This window comes from Euprymna scolopes, chromosome 36 (assembly GCF_053919585.1).
Source record: "Euprymna scolopes isolate OS-2025 chromosome 36, ASM5391958v1, whole genome shotgun sequence".
NCBI classification, from domain to species: Eukaryota; Metazoa; Mollusca; class Cephalopoda; order Sepiida; family Sepiolidae; genus Euprymna; species Euprymna scolopes.
In genome coordinates this window covers 12,114,044-12,130,886 of record NC_136517.1, presented here as the reverse complement: position 1 = coordinate 12,130,886, position 16,843 = coordinate 12,114,044, and the positions used below count along the sequence as shown (strand labels likewise).

General features: G+C 29.5%; 1 protein-coding gene across 1 annotated transcript in view; it reads left to right on the top strand.

Moving 5' to 3' along the window:
- The window catches only part of LOC145260342 (serine palmitoyltransferase 2-like), a 98,461-nt gene that overhangs the window by 31,502 nt on the left and 50,116 nt on the right, over positions 1 to 16,843 (top strand). The gene's annotated exons all lie outside the window — the stretch shown is intronic.

Genomic DNA, 16,843 nt, shown 5'->3' with positions numbered 1-16,843 from the left:
AAATAAAAGGACGTCATAATCCTTTTGTAGCAACTGTCTTGAGTTATGTCATTCAATAACAAAAAGGTATTGTGAATTTGTATTATAAGAACTTTGTGCATAAACTCATCAAAGAATGTTTCTCCCCCCCCCTCAGCTATTATAAGTAATGACTGTTTCCTTCTTTATGATAAAAGAACTGAGGATCATCATCTCAAAAATATGTGTTAAAGATAGATAATGTTTATAGAAACATTCTCATTCAGAACTGTCAAACTGTATAAATGTCAATCTCTCTTCCATCTCTATCTTCAACATTCTTCACCCAACCTGAACCCGCTGGACTACTTCGTTTGGTCATATGTTGAGAACAGCACCAACATGACCTCTCACAACACCAAAACCTGCCTGATCACTGCCATCTGCTAAGTATTTGTTGAGCTCCTGCCGGCGCTTGTGGAAAAGGCATGCTCCCAGTTTCTTAGCCGGAATAAGTATTTTCAGAAAAAAAAACTGAAGCAAAATAAAATCCTACTTATTCAATTGCTAGAGTTTTGCCAATGTTTTTCTTTTTATATACTCATGGTGAAACTGTATAGGCTTGCCAAACACAACTTTATATTTAAGTGAAGACACTTCTGGTTGGTTTAAAATAAACATTTTATTTATCCTATTAATTTTCATCAGTAATTCTGCCTGGAATCACTTGCATATGTACCATTTTTAAGCAATTTTTATTTGACTGTCACAGGGTTAACATTCAATTCTCCAGACGACACTACATGTGATAGTATATCTATATCTCAAGTTTAGATTAATAATCTGTTTGAATTGGCATCGTTTCTTTCTGGCAGACTTTTTAGTCTCTTTGTCACTCACCCAATCAACCTTTTTTTTTTTTTTTTTTTCTTGAGTAAACATTCATTTTTATCCTGTCGAACTATTTTTGAACTCTGGCACAACATAATTCTGGCTATGATTTTGTTATTGACTGACAGAAATACTTGGCATTGCCCATGTAACAAGTTTATAAAACTAAATTTATGATTTGAATATTCGCAATGGCCCTTTTCTTTTAGAAAGTGATGCAGATGCAACTTCAATGGAATGTGAAAATCTGTCACAAATATTCATGCAACAAAAAAAACTTGTATTACTTCCACGCCATCTTTTGAAAAAAAAAGTATGAAGTAATCGATAAATCTCAAAGATGTTTTTTTATTAATGAATTACCACTTATCAAGGCCAAAAGCCAATCTAGGATTAAAAAACGAATTGGTTGGTCATAAAATGTTTAAATATATTTTTATTCTTGCAAATTTCGTGTTCTCTATTGAATATTATATTGTACCCAATATTTAGTATTGATTTCAAAAAATAAATAATTTGGGTGTCATCGGCTAGAAATGAAACCAAAACGTTTAGTGTCCAGCCGCCTTCCCTAGCATTTGAGCTATCAACAGATAGATAAGAAAGATTTTAAATTAAAGCACTTCTAGCTATGACTAAATCTGTACATGCGCAGAAAGAAATAGAAATATGTCGGTAAATTGAAATTTTTACATTTCAACTTGTTGATATATTTCTGTACGTGATAGTCATCCATTCAAAGATTTTACTTGTTATGAACCATCCTTGATGTATGATTATTATTTTCTGTTAATTTCAGTGTCATGTGACCAGTAGTTTAAGAATTTATCGGTTAAATATTTTTACACACACGCACACATCTGTTTTATTTGTATAGAAAATTGCAGACAAGGCATGAAGTCACTTTATGTAAAGAACTTAAAAATATACTGTTTCAAGATCAAAAAACTAATAAATTTTATATGGGCAGATTCCAACCCAAGAAAGAGCAATTCTTCACTCTTTGTCAGAAACCTCACTCATGGAATGTGAGAACTAAACACAATTAGTTTTGAGCCACTCAAAATTCTTGCCAGAATTGTTCACATGTCTAAATTTTGGACATATTGCTAAACTGTTAAATGTTAGGATTAATAATCAGTTCTAATTGATCGTCTTCTAGAGGCTGAAGGTTCAATCCTTGATACCGGTGATAAGAAAAATTAACAAAGAATGATAACAATCTTCCCATGGATTAAATAAAGTGTTTAGTTTGAAATTCCATTTCTAAGTTTGATCGAAAGGTTCTTAGCATTTGAAAAGATGCACCTGAAATAAGTTCTTGTTGAGACGTCCTTTTAATAACTAAACTCTACCAAATTTCCACCATTACTGATCATCACAATGTTGTCTCACCATCTACTCGACACTCATTAACTCTTATCCTCGAGTGGCATTTGGGCCTTAATAAGCGGTGCACTCCCTCCCCACTTCTGGAAAAATGAAAAATAGAAGTTAAAGGTAACATCGATCGATGATCCAACTTATTTAATTTCTTCATGTTTCAATGAAGATAATTTCGTCTGCAAACCGGTAATGCCTAATTAATTTTTTTTTTTTTTTTTTATAAAAAAATATTTTAACTTAACTCAAAGATGGATTAAATTTAACGATTCTGAAATGAACTTGACGCATTTCAAGCCAAATTTCGACCGATAATTTTGTTTATTTTTCTGTAAATTCTGCTGGCACAAACCTATTGACAAACATGTCAACACAACATTTTTCCTTTTTCTAAAATCAAAACATTTTTTTGAATGCTATTATTCAGAGAAAAAAAAAAGTTGATTTGAAATTTGAACAAGTCTGACTTGAAAATAAAAAATGTTCACATTTCTTTTGAGTTGAGTAGAGATGAAATTCAAACATGAAAAGGAGCCAATTTTACTCGTAATTCGGTTCAGCGGTTAAACACAAACCTTGCCACCATTCTATCGATTAGTGTATGCATAAAATGATGAATCAACCATACTTTTGTTAAGTATGGATGGAGGAAAGTGAAATAAAATACTTGTGTGTGTATTTAATCTGCCTACTCATCTTCTCTTTACATATAGGAACTTTGTGAGTTTGTTCCCTATGAACTCCTAAATGGCTAGGCCAATTTTTAAAACATTTCACACAAATGTACTTCATGTGCTTGGCAGTGTTCTTAGATATTCTTTATACATTTCCTAATTTTAAATGTATATATTTTCATCCTGTTAAACAAAAATTGGAGAATTGCCTTTTTTTTTTTTTTTTTTTTTTTTTTTTAAGTTCCACAGCAGACAAAACCGCTTTAAGTGCTGAAGGAAAGCGAGAATGCAAATAGCAAATTGGACAACTACTTTAGATTTAGTCCATTGACCGAAATAAATTCAGAAAGAAATGCCCTATAGTAAAATGTTAATGGTGGATATTATTTTTCTTTAGGTCATCAGAAATGCTAATTTATATATTAAAAATGAAATTGCTGACATTCTGGCTTTGTTTTCTTTTTTTTTTTCATTTTTTAATAAATATTTTGATAATATTTAGATAAATAGCAAGTGAATACTGAAGCATATATATATATATATATATATATATATATATATATATATATATTTACTATTTTTAATGGAGAGTGTACACTAGTATATAAAACATTTGTATGCTTTAAGTGAACTTCACTTAAAAAAAAGTCTTGAACACTATCACTATTTAATGAAAAAGATTTTGATATTTTTAGTTTGTCTAATTTTCATTAGCATCATTTTCTGTCAGTAATCAGACTTTGTTCAGTCTGCATAGCCCGAGTTACATTGCAAGATCTTTTTAGAATAGTATATAACTTTATTGCATTGCTTCGATCATAAAATACTTTTTTTTTTATGGTTTTTATTACTTTAGTCCTTTCTTATAAGCTTGTTTAATGTATATTTATGAACCTGCCTATTATTAATAGGCAAATTTTTAAACTTCACTGAAAGTTTTAATTTCAATGTTTGCTTTCTTGTTTGTTGAACACCAACTCTGCTCTATTTATTTCTGAAAACTTTTTGTGCTTAGATTTTGTTTCTGCTCCGTTTAATTCTACTTTATAAAACCCGCAGAAGTGTCTACTGCTATGTTTTCTTTTTCTTTTCAAGTTGCTAATGGGTCAATTTGACTAGCAATCATACTTTATTACCTTTTAATTTTCAAACGAATTACTTGTCTAAGCAATTGGTGTCAAGTGGGTTGATTTACTGCAACCATGTAATTATCTCCCCTTTCCTTGCACACCTCGCGTATGCCTAATTGAGGGAGGATTTCCTTTGGCATGTGGAATGTTTTGCATTCGGTAACCACTTTTTGTTTTTTTTTTGTTTTTTTTAAGATTCTTTTTAGTACCCTCTCTAAAGTTAAACACTTTTGTTCTATCTGAGCATTAAATATTTTTACTTTATTAATAGTTTGTTTTTAGTGTTTTTTGAAAATATATGTAAAATTGAGTTTTTACACTCCTGTGGAGGTTGAAGGTTCATTCCTCGGTGTGTGCGGCACTCCAAAATACAATTGCAAATTACTTAGAACTTCTGCTCAGTCATGGCTGATGGAACGAGAACATGTTACACTCATGAATTAAATAAAGGGTTCTGTTTGAAATTCCAGAAAGATTCCAGAGTTGGCAATGTCAGAAAGATTCCAGAATTCGTCAGGATATACCTGAAGATCGGAGGTAACATTGTGAAAATAACACAAGACTAGAACAGTAATCCATAGAATCCAAATAATTTGAAAATAAAACATTTGTAGATTAGAATTGCAGTTGTTCTAGAAGTGTTCAGACGTGGATTGATAATTTGCATTATCCGTACTATTTTTGTCTTGGTGATTCTGTTCACCATCTTGATTGCTGTTATCTCGGACTTTTTTCAGATGCGTCTTTTCAAACTTGAAAATCTTTGACGAACTTGAAGAAACCATACAAAATTTCAAACTGAACTTTTTACTGACAATTTAGGAATACTAGGTGGTGTATGTGAGAGGACAACACTGGTAAAATTAATTCCTCAAATGGAACCTACTTTTCCGCGTATGACACGTTTATTTAACTTCCACTTATGACGTCACATGCATTTTACAGATTTCTTAGTACTGTTGGTCGATCACGATGTTATGCTGGATGTGATTATAATCTTAACTCGCGCATTGCTGGCGTCTTATGCCTGCAATGGTCGTGTTTGGCGTATTAGCAGCCAATGTATAATGGAAATTAACTTATCTAAATATACATTTCAATTTGCTTTTGAAGAGGCAAATTCTTTTTTGCCAAAAAATGATGAAATAACATTGTGTAGGGAGAAGCGGCGGGGGGGGGGGCTCAAAAATGAACTAGGGACTTGTGGTTGTTATGGAGATGTTGAAAAACAAAAATCAGTTGATAAATGCAAATTCTTTGCATTACTTCCTGGAATGAGGCCAACAGTCTTGAGTGGCAAGCTTACTATAAAACATGGCTTAGAAGTTGGAGGAGATGGGAAAGAAAGAAAAAAAATGACTGACCTCCCCCCCCCTTTCACCCTTTCTCAACAAAAATAATTTAATCTTTATTAAATGATGGATATTTTTACAAATTTACTATTAAATAACGATTTAAAGAGTTTGCTATTTAGAAAATTATTTTCATCTTGTTACTTTATTTTATTTATTTTTTTATTTTTTTACACTTTTTCACCCCAAACAAGGACGTAAGGGACTATTATTTGGGACCATGTCTAACAGAGGAAGGTGGCGAGATGTCTTTTCCCATTATTTCCAGAAAGATGTTTTAACTTGAAACAATAACTTTTTTTTTTTTCTTTTTTTTCTTTTTTTTTTTTTAATTAGGACTTGAATAAAATTTAAATTATTTATATTAATATAATTTTGATCGATAAATTAATGTAAAAAAAAAATTGATTAAAACTTAATGTAAACTGGGAATAAGTCTCTTATCACATAATGAATAAGCTGATAAAATCTTTTTCATTTTTCTGAATTGCAATTGAGAGCAATCGTGTTTGAAAGAGAAACTCCTTTCCTCCAATGGGTAATAGGTTGAGGGAGATTGACATTATGTATATATAATATAAATTTGAAAAATAAATCAACCCGACGGAAAAGTTGATAAATTCTATATAATGTGTTATTTATCATTTTCACGACTGCTGTTATTAAAAAGATAATCAATAGAACATTTTATGAAAAATTGAATTTTAAATCTCGTAAATATTTTTGTTGTAATCTTAAAGGGCTGAGAAAAAAATAACAGGAACAGACAATTAAAAAAATTCTTTGTGTCACTTTTTTTTTTTAACCTCAGTGCCATATATTATTTTGGTACTATCACGTTGACACACCGGTTCTTGCCACATCACCGAAGTTAAGTAACAATGAGCCTGGCTAGAATCGGATGGGTGACCATTTGGGAAGGCTAGGTGCTGTATGTACTGTGCCGAATTGTAGAAATTTCCAGGTTGGTATCTGGGGGTGCGTTTAACTCCCAACCTTTTCCATGTTGATTGTGGTATGATGCTGGCCCTGTGCAATTCTAGGAGACCAACCCTCTCAGATTTTGCCTTCTTAAAGAGAGAAGGGATCAATTTATTGCTAATTGCCTGAGACGCCCCTATTGGAAAATGCTAATTGGGCTACCCAAGCATTTTCTTTTGCGGATCAGTGCTCCTCCTTGGGAATACTTTTCAATTTCACTTTCTGACCTATGTCACATTTTTGGAAAAGAAATAAATGCCTAACGGAAAGTACAAAAGTAATGGGTTGACAGGGGCTGTTTCGTCACTTCTTACTTCTGTTTATTAGTCATAATGATTCTATAGAGCCAGGAAGAGTCTATTCTATTATGTTTCTAGGGTAGATCACCATAACAATTTTAGAGTTTTTTTTTCTTTTGATAATGAAATAGACATAATATGAAATGTATATTTTTAAACAGCTGTTGCATGCCGGTCCTTTTTATTCTTATAATTTTTTTTTTTTTTTTTTTTTTTTTGTGAAGTTTAATTAAATTGAAACATTCGATCATGACATTAATAGAATAAAATTGTTTAAAATTATCACATACTTTTTAAAAAAATTAATTCCAAAAGTTGTTTTATTGCATGACATTTATGAATTGCATGACAACTTGTTGATCACTTTTATTTATATGATTTATATAAGTTATATTATTTTTATGATTTATGTACATTTATGATCTATATTGATTTATATAGATTTATATGATTTATATAGATTTATATGATTTATATAGATTTATATGATTTATATAGATTTATATGATTTATATAGATTTATATGATTTATATAGATTTATATGATTTATATAGATTTATATGATTTATATAATTTATGTAGATTTATGTAGATTTATGATTTATATGATTTATATGATTTATATAGATTTATATGATTTATATAGATTTATATGATTTATATAGATTTATATAGATTTATATGATTTATATAGATTTATGATTTATATAGATTTATGATTTATATAGATTTATGATTTATATAGATTTATGATTTATATAGATTTATATAGATTTATATAGATTTATATGATTTATATAGATTTATGATTTATATAGATTTATATGATTTATATGATTTATGATTTATATAGATTTATATGATTTATATAGATTTATATAGATTTATATGATTTATATAGATTTATATGATTTATATAGATTTATGATTTATATGATTTATATAGATTTATATGATTTATATGATTTATATGATTTATATGATTTATATAGATTTATATGATTTATATAATTTATGTAGATTTATGATTTATATAATTTATGTAGATTTATGATTTATATGATTTATATAGATTTATATAGATTTATATGATTTATATGATTTATATAGATTTATATGATTTATATAATTTATGTAGATTTATGATTTATATAGATTTATATAGATTTATATGATTTATATGATTTATATGATTTATATGATTTATATGATTTATATGATTTATATAGATTTATATAGATTTATATGATTTATATAATTTATGTAGATTTATGATTTATATGATTTATATAGATTTATATAGATTTATATGATTTATATGATTTATATAGATTTATATAGATTTATATGATTTATATGATTTATATGATTTATGATTTATATAGATTTATATGATTTATATAGATTTATGATTTATATAGATTTATATAGATTTATATGATTTATATGATTTATATGATTTATATGATTTATATGATTTATATAGATTTATGATTTATATGATTTATATAGATTTATATGATTTATATGATTTATATGATTTATATAGATTTATGATTTATATAGATTTATATAGATTTATATGATTTATATGATTTATATGATTTATATAGATTTATGATTTATATGATTTATATAGATTTATATGATTTATATGATTTATATGATTTATATGATTTATATAGATTTATATAGATTTATATGATTTATATAATTTATGTAGATTTATGATTTATATGATTTATATAGATTTATATAGATTTATATGATTTATATGATTTATATAGATTTATATGATTTATATGATTTATATAGATTTATATAGATTTATATGATTTATATAGATTTATATGATTTATATAGATTTATATGATTTATGTAGATTTATGATTTATATAGATTTATGATTTATATAGATTTATGATTTATATAGATTTATGATTTATATAGATTTGATTTATATAGATTTATATGATTTATATAGATTTATATGATTTTATATAGATTAAAAAAGCCAAAGTTTTATGTGTTTGATTCTTTAGCTTGCAGCATACCTTTTTATGTGTAATTTTATGTCTGAATAATAACAATATTGGAATGCCATGCAGTAAGGGTTAGCAATGTAGTAGACTTTCGATCTAAAAGTAATTGTCTATACAAGGGGATGATGCTTAAGGAAGCTTATCATTGCATACAGAATGCATATGGCGGCTATTTGAAGGTTTTGAGTGAAATGACATCACGATAAAGAAAAAGAAGCATGTTCAAAACAATGTTTGAGAGGTCAGAGAGGAGGAGTACGATCACTGTTTAGTAAGGGAAAGTACCCGGGAATAAATCCTATTTTTATAAAAATTGGAGTCACGTTATTACTTATCCTATGTTCCTTGCGACATACTCTGCTACAAAGTGTTGGGTTCTGTAAACGTGTGTGACGTTATAATTGGTATAGGTATGGCAAGCTTGTTTACTTAGAATAGAGGCTAAAGATGTTGACTGAAGTAGTCACAGGTCAAGAGTAACCAATGGAAACTGATGTAGATGGCTAAAGATGTAGAACCTTCCCCCCTACTCCTTAGCCTATATTCACAGTTAAGTAGAAAAGAGAGGACCTTTTCTACTGAATGGTAAATAATATAAAAAAAATCTACAGAATTTAAGAATGGGTGCCAATTTGGTTTCCAGCCAAGGGGAGAAAGGTAAGAACAGTAATAAATCGTTAGTTGATACATGTTAGAACTAAAATTTTCCAGGAAGAAGAATTCTTGTGGAACATAACAAAAATAGCAAATATTGTACTTAACAAATTGTTGGATATCTGTTGAGACAGCTTTATAACAATAAATAATAATTGAGATTTCTCGGCACTGCAGTTTCACAGAAAATCCAATCATAAGAAGTGTATTTCTATCTTGTACATTTGTTTACAAACTGAAACTATTATAAAAGAATTTATTCAATTTTAATCTTACAAAGTTGATTTGTATTCCAGAGTTTGTGTTCAGATGTTGACAAACGTGTAAGATAGTATTGCACTTTCATTTGACAGGAACGTATAAAACCTTTAAACACCTACGTTATAGTTAAACACGGGTTGTTGACTGTCGGTCAACACAAAGCAACTCTAGTGACAATGTTCATGTTTTTTAATAAGGATTTAGAACAGAAGAACAGTCGCAATGGGTGAAAGTATGTTACCAATGCTGTCGAGGAAGGTATGAAACCAAAATTTGTAAGCCGTAAAATAACTTTCATTCAATTAATCATAGACACTGGATCGTTTACAACTGGTATATTTTGGCATTAAATAATCCCTTAAAAGGGTTGATATGCCATTAAAACAAAGCAAATCAGATCTTGGTTGTCATTAAGTTCGTAAATCATCAGTAAAAAAAAAAAAAATCTACATTTTTGAACATATTTTGAGGATTTAACGAAGAAGCCAACAAACAAAAAAAAGGGGGTAAAAAAAAAAAAAAAATCAAAAATACAAAAAAATGTTAACATAACCAATAAAAATTATTTTTCTACCTATTTGCTCATTTGTGTTTTTGGAGTAGTTTTAAATGCTCCTTATTTCATCTCAAATATTTAGCTTTTACAAGTTATTAGCTAACAAGATGGCGTCCGACTTATTTCTCATGAAGAATCATCTCGGCGGGCATCTTATTGGCTGATAGCTTGTAAACGAATATTTGAGATGCAAAAAAAGAACATTTAAAACTATATAATAACACACACCAATAAGTAAAGTAACTTTTATTGTCTATGGTAACATTTTTAACCCTTTAGTGGTTTGTTAGCTTAACTGCACAATGTCTGTTCTTTTAATTACTATATTTTATGAATATATACTAGCGGGACTTGTGGAAATTTTACAGCAGACTTTTTCATATGTAATACGTTTATGTTGGCATTTTGTGGATGTTCAGCGTAAGTGGAGACACCTTGATATTATTGTAGCTCTTTTGTTAAAACTGCAAAAGTATTTTTCTAAGCTAGCAAGGGACGCTCGATGAAGCCTGGTTGTAAAATATGCTTAAATATGATATTTTAATTTATGCAGATTTTGTATATATTTTTATCGATTCTTATATATTATAAAGTTGTGATTTCAAAAATAAAAAAATATATATCCATATGACTTGGGTGCATCAGTTTTCTTTGAAACTGAAATTGAAGAGAGAGAAAAAAAATGTGATATATATTAGGTACGTGCAAAATGAATGCCGATGCTCAAAATGTATAAACATTTTAATCCCTCCTTTTACTTAAAAATTCACCAAAAATTAAGAAATTAACCAATTTTAATGAAATTTTTAGTATTTATCAAATAATGATCACGTAATATATTGAACCCATTATTTTTATTTAAATTTTTGTAGAAATGTATTTTGTTTAAACAAAAAAATACTTTTACTAAAGTTATGGTTTTCTGTAGTAAAAAAAAAAAAAAATGAATTTATTTTTTGCTTTTTTTATGAAAATAAAGCATCGTAAATTATAACAATTTTTAAAAAAATATTTAATTTTTACAGGAACATTACGAAAAATGTCCCTAAAGTCTGTATTAATGAATTCAATATAACTCAAAGAAAAATTAATTTCTCAAACTATCAATATTATCATTGAATTAAGCATTGTTTATTTAATATTTTCACAAAAAAATTATAATAGCAAAAAATATTTCTACTTTTTTATTTTTAAATTATAGTTTTGCATAATTTTTATAAGTAAGATTTTAATATTTTGCTTACTTGCATGAAAGTGAAACTTTCGGCATAACATAATTTTTATATAATATTAAACAATCATTACAAAAAAAAAATTTAACATAGGAACATAGAAAAATAATTAAATTAAAAAATGGTAAAAATGATACAAACGTTCAGGGTAGGAATGTATGGATGCACGTCTGGGGGGGGGGGGTCTAGCACCCCTCTTCCTCCCTTTTAATTACATGACGTCATTTTCATAGTCTTTTGACTGGCTGAAATTTTGGGCTTCCGTATATTCCATGTTTACAAAACTTCCATTTTTTTGCGAAGAGCAAAATCGCTTGTTTTTTGTCTAATTAAGCTATTTTTTGTACAAACAAGGTATTTTTTTTTCTTTTTTTTCTTTTTTTAAATTTAATTCAATATATTAGGACTTTACTTTACTAATTATCTTTGAAAAAGACCCAGGAAACTAATATTTATCTTTTTTAAAGGATTTTTACAATGAATTTATTTAACTTCAAAATTCAGCTGAATTGGCTAGCTCGTCGTGAAAACATTTTTTTATAACTTGTTTTTTTTCCTTTAGGAAATTAACTTTAGTCTTTAATCTTTCAAATACAATCAAAAAGTAGTCGGAAACCTACAAAAAATTGATACATCGGCTTTCAAAACTAGGTCCCTTTATTTGTCCATTTTTGCCCGTACCTAATAAATAGCTATATATTTCAGTTAATCACATAAATTAATATACAAAGATATACTTTTATGCGTAAATTTTCATTATTTACTTCAACAGTGTTCGATACATACGTAGAGCTAGGTAGTAACTTATGAAAATATATTTGGCAATTAAGCTACATAGAATATTCTGCGTTTCATTTGTGTGAAATACGGAATATTCTGTGTAGCTTAATTGCCATAGTTATTTTCATAACTTGCTATATATATATATATATATATATATATATATATATATATATATATTAGTTCCTTCAGCTATAACCAAAACTTATGAAGAAAAAATTATTTATTACAAGAAATGGAATATTACAATTAAACGACAGTCACTCAGAAGAAAAAAAAATGTAAGGGTGATACACAAAATAACACACGCTATCATATTAATATATATTTACAAAATAAAGTGTCACAATCGCACATGTACAATATTTGAGATGGTGTTTTTGTCATTTTAATTTGTTATAAAATTATCACCTATCCATACAAAACGGTTTAGAAGTCTCTACTAAGAGTTAAGTACAAGTTTAGGAAGATGGAAGGAAGAAGAAAACATGGAACTAAAAGAAACCGTTACGAAAATAACATTTTATCAAGGAATTTTAATCTTGGTGTAACCCTTATGAAGTTGACCTATATATTACGTGCTGGGTTTTTTTTATATAATTGTTTGTTGGCATCAAAAACATTTAAGTGAAAATGTTTTACCCTCGCCCCCACCCCAGTACAGTTATTGCATTAAAAGGGAAAGAACCTTGAAATGGATACGAATGGGATTTGGATGGGGTGTGGTTAGCAAGTAGTATTCCCTCTTAATGCTATTTTGTAAACTATCAACTTACAAAACGTGTGGGTGAACACAAGTGGTGTAATGGATAGCCTCACAGACTATGTGATCAGCTTGGAAGATTTCAGATCCACAATCTCTGTTAGAATATTTTAGACAAAATTGGGTGAATTCAGAAATAATGGTAAAAAAATCCATGGACACTTTTGGGCACTATCAGATGAAATGTTTAACAGAATTTGATATGTATATTGATAATGTATTATTATTATTATTATTATTATTAGTAGTAGTAGTAGTAGTAGTATAAATATTTTTTTTGTAATTATTTTTAAGGGTTAACTTGAAAAGATGCTTAAAGAGTTATTTTCTATGAAGGCTAAAGCTCATTTGAGGATAAGAGTTAATGAGATAGATATTTTGACAGTTGAATGATGAAGAATACGATGAAAGGATTGAATACCTGCATACCACCCAATGAAAATTAAAATAATTTGGCACAATCTTGTTTCCGTCATTGTCATTGCAGTTTTTAAAAATAATGCGATCCACAATTGGACATTTTCTCTCCCACTTCTCTATTCTCATTTCAAAAATGGTTGTAGTTCATTGATTTTTTTTTTTTTTTTTCGGCACAAACGCTTCTTCCTTCCCTTGTCGACATAATTCAGCTCTATTTTATAGTCTCTTGTTGCATGCAAATTACATATCATTCAACGACTTGGCATCTTGAGATTTCATCCACGAACAATATATATATATATATACACGCATATTTTACTGCACAGCATCGCCACCATCTTAAGGCCCGGGATTGAATCGCGCTGTAGCTGGATCTGTTTACGCTCACGCATAATGCATGTCACTGACTGGCAATTGAGATGGCCTCCCAGCATCTTTGCCACAAAAAAATAATAGCCAATTCAGAAAATGGCAAGTCTCCTTCCTTTGTCAGAAGCCTTGTTCATGGAATGTGAGAACTAAATGATTAAATATGGAGAGACGTGAATTTACGAGGCTGACGAAAATAAGTTTAGGATCCATTTTCTACTCTTGGTATCCACCCACCTGTATTCACCGCAGCAACTAAAATAATTAATCTTAGTATCTTTTTGATGGAAAACAAAAACTAATTCCTCTTTCCGTTGAGCAATTAACAACAGAAGTTGCGATGCTCATGTGTTTTACTGATAAATGTTAATGACGAACTTTTATTGTTATAATGATTTGCTTTGGTATGCGAGTAATGTGTTAATTAGAATTGCATCTATTTATATCTGCTCATAATTTCATTTTGCTATTGTCATTAGCACCAAGGTTACAGACTGACCCAGATGGAGAGGCATTCATCTGGATTTTGAATTTATTTCACAAATTGCAGTTGATATTTAAAAAAAAAAAAGTGAATCTAAACATATTGATTAAATACAGGATGAGGATGACTCCCCCCCCCCTCCTCAACTTATGGAAGCTGACATAAGGTTATCTTGTGAGATTTAAAAAGTTGCACCTAAATAACATTTAAGCTGATATAACATTTTTATTCTGATAATTGTCATATTTTATTGTTGTACGATTTTAACTGTCACTGAGTTTACGTACCTGTACCTGGGCAGCAACATAGGTTCCATGGAGAGAGATCGAAATTTGCATCTCAAAAGCATGGGCTGCATTGCATGGACTTCATTATGGCTAACTGACAAACTGAAAAGGTATTTCTTCAGAGCAGTAGTGGAGTCTGTCCTGGTTTATGGTGCTACAATCTGAACATTCACCAAAAGATTGGAAAGAAAGCTAGACAGCACATACGCCCGTATGCTGCGAATAGTGTTAAATATATCTCGGTAAGATCATCTCCTGAAGCAGCAACTGTATGGTAACCTACCTGCCATATCTACTACCATTAGGGAGCAACGTCTATGATTTTCCCGTTACTGCCAGACGAGCAAGCAAGAGCTTGTGAGAAATGTATTGCTGTGAACTCCACAGCATGGGCGCATAAGTATAGGACAACCTAGATCCATGTACATCCAGCAAATTGCACATCACGCTAACTGTGATCCTGAGGATTTGAGGCAGCTTGTGGAAAGCAGGGAGATCTTGAGAGGGAGGGTTACATTGGTCCAGGCAAGGAGCATGACCAGATAGTGGCTGTCCTCCTAACTAAATTTTGCCGATTCCATATCTTCAATCCTCGCATAGTATCCTCACGTAGTATTGTTCATCATTCAACTGACAATCTTATATCTGAACAACACTTGACCTTAATAGCAATGTATTAATATATAAAATTTAATTTAATTTTAAAAAATTACTTGGCTACATGTTTCAAATTTTTATGTAATGCTGGGAAAATAGATTCTTCAATTACAACAAAAAAAAACAGTGCTGAGTCAGGACAGCTAGTTATTAATAACATTGACAATTCTTTCTACAATCAAACCATATTTCATACAAGGACCTATGATGTAAAATTTAGTTTCAAGTGATAATCTTTTGAAGGTTAAAAGTTCAATCCACAGTGCTATTGATAAGAATACAATTGCAATTTACTTTTCTTTTTTTTTTTTTTTAATGGAAATCGCTCCAGACAAAGCATGAAACCACTTGATTTAAGGAACTAAAAAAATCAAATGCAATACTATTTCAGGATCAAAAGCTAGTCAAAAGGAAATATTAGCTGGATAGATTTTGACTCGGAGAACAGTAATTCTTCTCCCTTTGTCAAACATCACTCATGGAATGTGAGAACTAAAGGACAAAATAAGGGCAGCAAAAATTATGAGGCTGTTGAAAGTAAACCCAAGATTCACTTTCTGTTTTCCATTACTTGACTTCTACTCATTCATGCCTGGTGGAATGAGAGTATGTTACCTTTGTTGATTAAATAAAAGCTTCCATTCGAAATTCCAAGTTAGATTTTGTCAAATTCAGAAATCTATCTGAAGGTCAAAAGGGTTGCATGAGCCAAAAACTTGAGAATAAATAACATGCAAGATGAGAATAATAGTTTGAAAAATACAAATCATTCAAATTATCAATCCTCATCTAAAAAATTCAGAAACAAAAAGTTCAGTCTGTCTTGCACATCAAATTTCAGTGTCCAGTCCTTTGGCGCTCACTGATCTGCTTCATATGTGCACCTCTGCATCAATTAATACTGAGCACTATCCAGTGGTCAGTAAGAAGTTTTAGACAACTGAAGAGAAGTCATGAGTGATTTCGGCAGGAGAGGACAACTCTCCACATGTTAAAATAGCTGCAGGTCACTTTGGTGATAGTCTCATCAGTAGGAAAACTGATCTTGAATCAGCTTCAGTCATTGTGGGGTTCTCAAAGATGTCTATCAAAGTGATCCACAGACTATTGCTGAATTGAAGAGACAAAATCAGGACATACCAAGGAAGGAATGTAAGATGGTATTGGAGGTATTTTGTATTTTAAACTTTTTTTCTTATTTTGGAAAAAAATTAAAATTACTGTGATTCTATGCAAGAATGTAGGTTTTGAAATCAACGTACACAACACTCCAGTGTACATAACTTCTATACCATGAATAAATCTTTGAAAAAACATGTTCAAATGAAATGTTGATCCTCCAAAATTGTCAACAAATCCAAACGGGTCTAAACAAGACCTGTTGATTACAGATGGTCACTTTTATCAACCAAAAATGATCCGATTATAAAATTCTGCCACTGATCATAAAATTCTAGATATGATTAACTGGTAAAACTCTTGTGTAAACGTTTTTATTTTCAGCTTCATTTTTATTTACCAAGTTCTTTCTCTCTTCGACAACTCTAAGCCTGGGGATTGTTTTGTTACCCCCCCCTCCCATCCCAGTGAATATCAGAAATTAAATATTTAACTAATTTGAAAAATGGCGGCAAACTAAAGGATTAAAAACTTTTTTATGCTAGTTAAC